Raw genomic sequence first — 12,084 nt, 5'->3', positions numbered from 1 at the left:
AAACTACGTATGTTTCTCCGGGAGCGATACTGTTCCTAATTACCAGGGTCGTTGTTAGGTTGGGCTAGCTACTGTATTTATTCTAAGTTTTGCTCTCTGGTAAGAAAATTACAAGAAAATACAGTGCAATGCCTCAATGGCCCTATAATCAATTCTTTTTAATGAGGCAGATTTGCACCGACTTGCAGGTGTGCCCTTTTAGCTCGAAAAAGTTTCTTGCTATCTGATTGGTTAGAACTATCTTTTCCAACCAATCAGCGATCAGGAAACTTTTCCGAGATATAAGGGCACCCCTGCGAGTGGGTGCAAATCTGCCTCACTAAAAAAAATTGACTATAGTTGTTATACCGCCAGTTAATCGAAAGTCAATGAATATAATAAAACATTCGTTTTTATTTCATACTAAGTTTGTTTTTATTTCATACTAAGGTAATTTTGTGCTTTACGTCGGCTCTTTCAGTCTCTTAATTCCTTTGATTTGTATAATAGTTTACAATAGACATCGCCAGTTAAGTATTATAATGGAAGTCTACGCAAGAACCATCCATGTTTCATCGTTTATTGGGTATGGATAAGTTGGATGAGATCATAAAAATGAGCAGAACCTATCTTTTCAATGAAATTATGATAAAGCCACAGACCATTTCATACAAAATTTATTTTTAATTTCTATTGCTTGGAATAGTAATTAAAATTTACCATTTGTACAGCTGGAAAACTCCCCAAGTAGAATTCGTCCAAAACATGTTCATATGAACTTTGAGGGCGATAAATTTTTAGATTGGAATGTATTTGGTTTGTCAATGGAAGGGGATAAGGAATCATAAATAGCATTGGGTGCGTTTATTATTATTATTATTATTATTATTATTATTATTATTATTATTATTATTATTATTATTATTACTTGCTAAGCTGCAACCCCAGCTGGAAAAGCAGGATGCTATAAGTCCAGGGGCTCCAACAGGGAAAACAGCTCAGTGAAGAAAGGAAACGAAAAAAATAAAACATCAGCTTTGTACATAACTGTGATTGTCCTGTTACGAATATGCTTGTACTGTACTAGAAATAAAAAAAGTAAAGTTCCTTATAGCTACTGTATATTCATAAATTTATTTGGTTAATGCAAACAGAAACCCCCCCCCCCCTCTCTCTCTCTCTCTCTCTCTCTCTCTCTCTCTCTCTCTCTCTCTCTCTCTCTCTCTCTCTCTCTTAAAACTTTATCCTAATAGTTAATGGCCAAACATTCACTGCCGTCTAAATTAGTGTTGTAACGCATTACACTGACGTTTATTATTGCTGTGCATAATTGTACCTTTTTCTAATTATTTGTTTAACCCGAGATTGCAACTTCGTGGTCTTACCACCAACCATTCGTATTTGTAAGGAATTTTGTAAGTAATCCATAAGCCAACATCCATTTCTAAAAATTATTTCGCATTTAAGGTCCTGCTATAGCTATAATCTTTGCTTTTTATTGCTGCTATCAACTAACGTTTCTGGTTTGCCTTTTCATTTGGATTCCAATGTGAGAAATAATTATTTCATATAAATAGAACTTACAAGATTTATTTTTATACCGTCAAGTTATCGCTATAACAGTTATAACTAGAGGGGCAATCAGTAGAGCGCAGACCTCCGCCGCTGCAGCATATTTCTCGACCTTTTTCTTGATCTTGAACTTGACCTTGACCTTAACATGTATAGGCGGGGATTTTCATACACTCAAGTATGAATCAAGTGTCTGTGACAAACGATGTCCAACTTCATGCCTGATTACGTGAATTAGACAATTTGCTTGACTCTGACCTTGACCTTTGCCCTTGACCTTCCAAAATTTGATACGATTGAAATTGTGACCAGGAAGCTGTTCACAAACAAGCACCACATAGAGGTGAAAACATCATAAACCTCCAACTTCGTTGGCGAAAGGAACTATCGAAGTAGAGATTCCTCAGGATCTTTACAACATACCAAATAGCAAGAATCAATTATGTTAACAACTGGACGTCTCACAAAAGAAAAAAGAAAAAAAATGATGAACATGTACGTCAACCCATTATTTATTGTGCACGATATTTGTTAATGTGTAGTTTTATTCCAGCTGTTACCAAATTGTGGAACGATCTTCCTAATCGGGTAATTGAATCAGTAGAACTTCAAAAGTTCAAAGTTGCAGTAAATGTTTTTATATTGACCAGGCTGACATGAGTCTTTTTATAGTTTATATATGACATCTGTTTTGACGTTGTTTCTGTTTTTAGAATGAGTTATAGTTAATTTGTTCTCATCATTTATTTATTTCCTTATTTCCTTTCCTCACTGGGCTATTTTCCCTATTGGAGCTCTTGGGCTTATAGCTTGTTGCTTTTCCAACTAGGGTTGTAGCTTGGCTAGTAGTAATAATATAATAATAATAATAGTTAAAGTTGCCACCAGAAACTTTTTCAACAGTTATCCAGTTTCAATCAAGATAAAACTCTCTCTCTCTCTCTCCCTCTCTCTCTCTCTCTCTCTCTCTCTCTCTCTCTCTCTCTCTCTCTCTCTCACATATTTATAGACCCCATGCAATCAAATGATCATCTTCAGCATGTTCCCTGCAATCAAATGCTCATCTTTCAAACGCATTAGCGAGGCACCCGCTCTAGACGGCACCCTCCAGCGCCCCCTCTACAGGACTTTTTTTTTTCATGGTTCTTGGTTGCCACTATGTAACTCAATTATGAGCCACAATTACCCGGAGTGATTTATCCATTTCTGAGCTGTTCTTTACTCGGGCATATGGCATTCCAGTCTACAACAGTCCCTGCCCCACTATCAAACGATCCTTCTCTTCTCCTCCTCCTCCTCCTCTGGCCATAATCACTCCCTTAACTATCTCCCCACTGGGTGTCTTCCTTCAATTGTAAAACCAGAAATCATACTTTAATGAGGGACTCTGTCAGCACCTGTCTAAAACTACCAAACATCAAAAATGAATTTCGGAACCTAAGGCAACAATGCCTTTGATCTCTCTCTCTCTCTCTCTCTCTCTCTCTCTCTCTCTCTCTCTCTCTCTCTCTCTCTCTCTCTCTCTTCTAAAGCTAGGATTTTGGGTATGTATGCTATTAAGGCTTAGTTTACCAAAGAAATTACGTTTCTTTGCCACGTCGATTTTCCCTGCCCACTTTCGATTTATCTCATGGATATTTTTATGGTCACCGACTTCCATTATTATTTTTTATGTTTTTCTAATCCCAATAGTTTTTTTACTTCTACATTTTCCTGGACTGCAATATTTCAGGAAGTGCATTTTTCATGTTTCAATATAACTACGAAATTTTATTGCTAGCTCCTTTTTCGTAATACATCCGTATATATTATTGATTTTTCCATTCTTCCATCTATTGAATCTTATTGATTTTTCCGATTCCTTGAATTATGTTTCGTGTTGCAATTCCATTTCTTTATTTCTCGTGCTATATTTTTTATCCCTTTTATCGCATCCTCATCATCATCATCGTCATCATCTCCTCCTCATCCTACGCTTATTGACGCAAAGGCCCTCGGTTAGATTCCGCCAGTCGTTTCTTCTCTTGAGCTATTAAATCAATACTTCTCCATGCATTCACTATAGTCAATTCTCTTTATTGAGACAGATATGCGCCGACTCGCAGGGTGCCCTTTTAGCTATGAAAAGTTTCCTGTTCGCTGATTGGTTGGACAAGACAATTCTAACCAAACGGATAGCAGAAACTTTTCCGAGCTAAGAGGGCACCGCTGCGAGTCAGTGCAAATATACCTCATTAAAAAAAATTGAGTATAGTTTAATATTTCCACGAGTATGGAAATGTAGAACCTTTGTCTCCAGCACAGACAATGCAGGTATCTTCCCTTACAATTGGAAAGCTGATTTTATGTTTCCGGATATCTCCTTAAAGCCCTACACCCATACAATGCACCAATGCAACGTTGGTTGTATGATGTCATCCCGCCATGGATTTGGTCACCAGGGCCAACTCCGGGGGTCACTAAAATTCATGTAGCACGGCTTTTACGAGCTTTCGTTTCTGGGGAACAAGCGTGTGTGGATAGAGGGTGACCTGACCTTAGTGGCCTCCCATTTTCCCCCCTTTCTATTCAAGAGGCAGCTCCTTTCCGGATAAGGTTCACCCATAGCGCTCTTTATCCTTAAATTGCTGTTGCTAGGATGCGTTAGTGGATATATTAGTGTATATGTGTTGCAATACTTCCAATTAATTTCTGTTTATTCACATTGGTATGTGAATGTACGTATGTATGCTAGAACAGTTTTCGAGTTGCCTGTTTTCCAGACTTTCTACTGGAACCGTTCCATGTTAAGGATAATAAAAATTCTCCTTTAAGACGTGTTTCGTGAATCGTGTCGCTTCCTACATTTTATGCTCATAAAAAGGCATTGTATATGGTCTCTCTGTCAAGGTAAATGTTATTGGATTCCTGACCGAATATCGTAGACGGTTTGCTTCTCCAATTCCAGATTCAGCTCTCGAGACATCTTTATCGTCTGCTTGTGGTCATATCTATCTACATAGTTATCCGTTCTTTGTGACTAGTCACTCACACTATACTCAATTTTTTTTTAATGAGGCTCATTTGTACTGACTCGCAGTGGTGCCCTTTTGCCTCGGAAAAGTATCCTGCTTTCTGATTGGTTAGAATCATCTAGCCCAACCTATCAGCGAACAGGAAACATTTCCGAGCTAAAAGGGCACCGCTGCGAGTCGATGCAAATCTGCCTCACAAAAAAGAATTGACTATATTTATTCAAAATCATAGCAATCTCCCATTGTAATTTCCGTATTGGTTGCCATAGAAATCCTTGATTGGTATTATCTCTATGCAGATACTTTACATATAGTTTCTCTCTCTCTCTCTCTCTCTCTCTCTCTCTCTCTCTCTCTCTCTCTCTCTCTCTCTCTCTCTCTCTCTCTCTCTCTCTGCAGACCCTCACTTACACACGGTTGCTTCATCCTTTCACTGGATTCTTTAATTTCCTCCTTCCACTTTTTATCAGTTCCTCGATGGTCACTATCTTCAGGCTGTTCATGTTTTTCAAAGCCACATTTTCCTACTCCCCCACGTCATAATTCTTCGTCTCCTTTTTGTGTGAATGAATGTACAGCAGTCTCTCTCTCTCTCTCTCTCTCTCTCTCTCTCTCTCTCTCTCTCTCTCTCTCTCTCTCTCTCTCTCTAACAACGTTTATATGAAAATAGGTATTTAATATGTAAATATACGTATAATGTATATGATTTTATATAAATAAGTATAAATATAAGCAGTGTATATATATACACACATATATATATATATATACATATATATATATATATGTATATATATATATATATATATATATATATATATATATATATATATATATATATATATATATATTGAATTTCATCAATACTTATAATATATCCTGCTGATTTTTTAAATTTTATTACTGTAAAAAGGTAGCCTACAGTTAAGGACTTGTACCAACCGTGTGTCACACGATCGTACATAGTAACGACATTTAATTTTGTGTATATATTATGCTTGTATCTTCACTCTCCCCTCGCACTGATAAGAACCTGAAATAACATGTCTGTTTTTCTCACCGTTAACTGTTAACCGGTGCGGTGTCGGTTGAACATAAAATTGTCTGTTATGTCTTTTGTGCCCTTTTGCCTGGAGGTTATGTATATAAAACGGATGTTCTGTAATAAAGTTACTCAGTTGCTTTCATCCTGCCTTTTGAGTCACAACCATCTCTCGTCCCGTCACAGACTCCTCTCTCTCTCTCTCTCTCTCTCTCTCTCTCTCTCTCTCTCTCTCTCTCTCTCTCTCTCTCTCTCACACACACCATGTAGTGAAAAACTGTTTCTCTCACTCAAAACAAAATCTCTCGTTAACTTCCTTTGAAAATTAAAACCGCCTTTTCTCAACATGCAGTCATATAACAAAATCATGGATATTTGACATCCCCATTAAATTTGGTTCATAAGATCAATGTCCGTGAAGCGAGAATTTAATGAACCTGCTGTATGTAACTGCAATGGACGATTAACTGTACAAATGGCTTCGTTGAATACTTCGACAATGTTTTGAGTCTTTGAATCACTGGCTGGAAAATGCGTCTCTCTTGACACCGTGTTTGCGTAGCTGCCCTTCAGGATGAGGGATTGCCATGTGTCCCATAGCTTCCCTTCCCCCCTCCCCCCCCCCCTCCCATCCAAATAACGGAGATTAAGTGTGGTGTATTGGAGATAAGATTATGAATAAATGACTTACGACATGCTACACGAGGTATGGCTTCAACTCTTTATAAGTCCTTCGGGGTCGTTTTTCTCTTGCAAGGGGAGCCGATTTGAAAGGATACATTAAAAAGAAAAATTTTATTGTCTTTTTTTGGTTTGCTTTAAATTCTTATCTGATTTTTCTTCCATTTGTTTTGTTAAAGTTTTTATAGTTTATATGGGAAATATTTATTTTAATGTTGGTATTGTTCTTGTTTCCAGTTTTTATAGATTATATGGGAAATATTTATTTTAATGTTGGTACTGTTCTTAAGATATTTTATTTTGTTTCCTTTCCTCACTGGGCTATTTTCCCTGTTGGGGCCCCTGGGCATATAGCATCGTGCTTTTCCAACTAGGGTTGTACCTTAGCATTTAATAATGATAATAAAAATAATAATAATAATAATAGCGCCTGATCTTATTAACTACTGATATAGTTTAACTTCTCATTTAAGAAGTTTTTAAGTTCAAATTTCGTTAGATGAAATATTCTATTTGTGGTAATTTTAATTGAAGGTTGATAATTTTGATATCTTTATGCTTTCCTTTCTTGACTGGAGTGTCCAAAATTTGCAGCAGCCGCTGTAGAAAGGAAATGCAATTTATATTAGTTTAAAAAGGTTATGAAAGTTGGTAAAGAAGTGAATAAGAAAACTTTCAAGTTATCTCTATGAAAATAACGAAGTAGCTTGAGAAAGGGCAGTTTATTTTCTCCGGTATATGATGTCCAACAAAAAAGGAATTTCCACGTTTATTTGAATGTGTAATTACCATCATTCAATTTTCTAAGGTAATGGATAAACTGGTGAAACTGGTTTGCTCAACGCAGTTAGTGAGCAAGGTTGTAATTTCTGTATTTCCATTTACACATTATTAATTGTTTGATTGTTTTCTTTAATTATCCCCAGCGTTTAATTAATTGATGGAGAGAGATCTCCCATTGTTACTGCAAAACGTTATCAGCCGAACACAATGAGAATATAACAGAAAATTAATAAATTTAAATTTACGAGGAAGTCTGAATGACCAGGGTATAATTAGGTGAATTTCGTATTGGATCCTCCGAGTTCAAAGAGCCTTCGACTAAGAGGCATTTCTTATGCCGGATGAAACCTAACGCGAATACCAGGTATTCTGAATATTTCAAAGATGTATCCCATGAACTTTAAAAAGAGATACCTAGTGTTATTAGAGAGAGAGAGAGAGAGAGAGAGAGAGAGAGAGAGAGAGAGAGAGAGAGAGAGAGAGAGATCGTTCTGGAACATATTGTATTCAGCGGCAAGAATGATCATTCAAGTATATTAACAATTGAACATAAAGACGAAGTGCCAGAAAATTTTTAGAAGAGAGAGAGAGAGAGAGAGAGAGAGAGAGAGAGAGAGAGAGAGAGAGAGAGAGAGAGTTCTAATCGTTCTCGAACATCTTGTATTCAGCGGCAAGAATGATCATTCAAGTATACAAATTATTGAGCAGAAAGACGAAGTGCCAGTAAATCTTAAGTACGCGCTGAAAACACACTAGATGAATAGAGATAACAATTGCGGCAATAAAACGAGCTTGTTCTATTTCGGGCGTGAATAGTGGCTGGAGTGTTATTGGTGAGGCATTGCGTGTCGGTGGCTCGGTAACTATGATATACTGGACAGAAGTGTAATCACATGAGGACTTTTAAAATTTTCGGTACATCGGACCTAAAATTGTTCAAAGGAATCTGCAAAATATTTTGCATGTTACCATCGCCTTTTGATTTGAAGCTAAATTCGATAAGGATATCATGGAGCATGATATATTATATGATAATTCGTTTATTTATTTTTTTTCACTAGGAATTAGAAACGGTGAGAAAGAATGAGAACATAGTCATTATCATAAACGAGATTGGGATTGAAAATTCTTCTGCCTCGGTACCCATCTGTTAGGTATTCCTAGGTATGCTTGAAGGCTCCCGAATAATGTAAGGCAATTGACATGAGGTAAATTTTAAACCCATTAATGGAATAAAGGAAAGTCGTTTTTTTTATTATGAGGGCCTTTGTGGTTGGGAGAAATGTATTTGGGGGGAAGGGGGGGGGGGGGAGCAGAATGAAATCTACAATGTCCCTACAACAAATTAATTTATATTTTTTAGTCTGTATTTTTAAAAGTTAGTATGTACCCTTAATGTTTTTTTTTATATTTTTTATATTCCGTTTTATCCATTATTATTATATTATTATTATTATTATTATCATCATCATCATCATCATCATCATCATCATCTGTTGTGGATAACGGGGGATGGTGGGCTGTGTCACCCTAGCAGTACCAGCCGAACTCGGTTGAGTCCCTTGTCAGGCTGGGAGGAATGTAGAGGAAAGGGCCCCTTTTTTGTTTCATTTGTTTGAGGTCGGCTACCCCCCAAAATTTGGGGAAGTGCCTTGGTATATGTATTATTATTATTATTATTATTATTATTATTATTATTGTTATTATTATTATTATTATTATTATTATTATTGTTATTGTTATTATTATTATTTTTATTATTATTAATTTTATTATTATTATTATTATTATTATTATTATTATTATTATTATTATTATTATTACCAGCTAAGCTACAACCGTAGTTGGAAAACCAAGATGCTATAAGCCAAAGGGCTCCAACAGGGAGAAATAGCCGAGTGAGAAAAGGAAATTAGGAAATAAACGTTATCAGAAATAATGAAAAATTAAAGTAAAACATTTAAAACACAGTAACAACATCAAAACATCATATATAAACTATAAAAAGACATGTCAGCCTGTTCAACATAAAAACATTTACTCCAAGTTTGAACTTTTGAAGTTCTTCCGATTCAACTACCCGATTACTAAGATCACTCCATAACTTGGTCACAGCTGGAATAAAATTTCTAGAATACTGTGTTGTATTGAGCCTCTTGATGGAGAAGGCCTGGCTATTAGAATTAACTGCATGCTTAGTATTACGAACAGGATGGAACTGTCCGGGAAGATCTGAATGTAAGGGATGATCAGAATGATGAAAAATTTTATGCCACATGCATAAATATCTAATTGAACGACGGTGCCAAAGATTAATATCTAGATCAGGGATAAGAAATTTAATAGATCTTAAGTTCCTGTCCAACATCTTACGAGGAGAATCAGCAGCTGAAGACCAGACAGGAGAACAGTACTCAAAACAAGACAGTATGAAAAAATTAAAACACTTCTTCAGAATAGATTGATCTCCTAAAATCTCGAAAGCTTTTCTCAATAAACCAATTTTTTGTGCAATTGAAGAAGACACAAACATAATGTGTTTCTCAAAGGTAAATTTGCTGTCGAGAATCAAACCTAAAATTTAAAAAGAATCATGCAGTTGAAGAAACATTATCAAAGCTGAGATCCGGAAGTTGAGGAGCCACTGTCCTCGACCTTCTTATAATTATACTTTGAGTTTTGTTAGGATTCAACTCCATGTCACATAGTTTATACCACGCACTAATTTTACCTAGATCTCTATTAAGTGATTCAGTAAACCAGATCTACATTCAGGAGATTGAATTGATACAAAGAGTATAGCATCATCTGCATATGCAACAAGCTTGTTTTCTAGGCCAAACCACATGTCATGTGTATATAGTAATAATAATAATAATAATATTGATAATAATAATAATAATAATACGATTCTCAGTCACATCAATGCACGGCTATTTTATTGGGAATTGTACTTAATAAAAGAGTAGTGGTTTCTATTGTTTTAGACACAAAACTTTATCATTTTTGGATTTTCAAATAGTTGATTATATTGAAAAGATTTTTTTTATCTCTAGCACAAAATTTATAAATTGATATTTTATTTCTTTTGCATTTTTAGTTAGATTTCATTTCCGGAAACAAAACTTAATTTAACAAAAATGTATATAAATTTTTTTATTTTCTAAAACTTTTTTTTTTAGTTTTATCTTCTTTTTTTTCATTTAATTTTCTATTTTTTTCCTTTTAGTTTTTATCTTCTTTACTTAAAGTATTATTCGAGACAAAAAATAATGGTGCAATTTACATCAGCACATAGAACAGTTCAACGAAAATGCAAGCAATGCTCGTCTCGAAGTGCAAGGAAAATGAGAAATTTGATTACCACGAAGCTTTCCCAAACTGAAAATTTTAAGAACCGAAAGCGTGAACCCGGAAGAGCGGAAAGAGCGAAGAAAAAAGTAATTAATCCGAAAGTCACTGAAGAAAATCCCAGTCAAACGAAGTCCCGTGGTCACGAAATTTGTACTTGACACAAGATCCTGCAGCACACTGCTCAGCCAGAAATATTATCGTGCTTCGGCATTGCATGACTGTGCAAAATTATTGCCCTGGTGCCAAAAAATCCTGACTCCTTGGGTATTTATACTTCGGAGGAGTCTCTCTTTTTCTTATAGAATTTCAAAATTATGGTTTTCACGTAAATTTTCTTTTTCGGAAAATAGTTTTTTATTTGTATAATGAGAAACGCCTTAGTTTTCGAATGGGAGAGTTAAATTGATAACTACAATGAAATCCATTGGATATTGATTAGTTGTGGTCACGATGTAAATATGCATTGCCCTGGTGCCAAAAAATCCTGACTCCTTGGGTATTTATACTTCGGAGGAGTCTCTCTTTTTCTTATAGAATTTCAAAATTATGGTTTTCACGTAAATTTTCTTTTTCGGAAAATAGTTTTTTATTTGTATAACGAGAAACGCCTTTGTTTTCGAATGCGTGAGTTGAATTAATAACTACAATGAAATCCATTGGATATTGATTAGTTGTGGTTACGATGTAAATATACATTTTTTTTCATTAATTGATTAGGTTTAAGACTAAGAATAGGGTCTCACAATGGTTTTCAAAGTATAAAATTTATCATGTTGAGTGTGAGAACCCTGAATTGCTTGATAATGGACAGTCTTTCTTACAATATTTACCATTCAGGCGAGTTTTTCAACGCACAAATTGTCTTGGTTAGAATGAAATTAATCTATTTCCTATCTGATACATTCCATTTATTTTGGGTATCTGTCTCTTATACACTTTGTACGTGTCAAGACTCGGTAAAAATGCAACAGGTTGCTAGAGTAAAAGGATATATCTTGGCCATGAAACAAAGTTTTATGGACAAGGTTAAAAGGGAACATTTACAATGTCGTAATATTATTATGCAAGCTTTTATTTTAGTGTGCTAAAAAATATTCTTGTTTGGATAATAAATTTGAAATTAAAGTATTGCAAAAGGTGACTGCTGCTGACGCAAATGGTATTTTAGGCATAAGGTTGTGTCGTGTCTTGAACTTGAAGTCATTTAGTTGAGGTCGGTTTTGCTTAGAATTTGAATGTTGGAGGTTTATTAAGCTACTGTGGAGAGCAAAAGTTATGCAATAGTAGATTATTTGGAATAGTTAAAGGCCACACGGGAGAGATGAAAATGATTATCCTGGTCATATTTTAGAAATTCATTAGCGAATAGCCAGTCCTTCTCCATCATGAGGCTCAATACTACACAATATTCTAGAAGTTTTCTTCCAGCTGTGACCAACTTGTGGACTGATCTTCCTAATCGGGTAGTTAAATCAGTAGAACTTCAAAAGTTCAAAGTTGCAGCAAATGTTTTTATGTTGAACAGGGTGACATAAGTCTTTTTATAGTATATATATGACATATCTATTTTAACATTGTTACTGTTTTTAGAATGATTCATTATTAATTTGTTCTCATCATTTATTTATTTCCTTATTTCCTTTCCTCACTGGGCTATTT

Source organism: Palaemon carinicauda, chromosome 33 (assembly GCF_036898095.1).
Source record: "Palaemon carinicauda isolate YSFRI2023 chromosome 33, ASM3689809v2, whole genome shotgun sequence".
NCBI classification, from domain to species: Eukaryota; Metazoa; Arthropoda; class Malacostraca; order Decapoda; family Palaemonidae; genus Palaemon; species Palaemon carinicauda.
Note: the sequence above shows the minus strand (reverse complement) of the source record.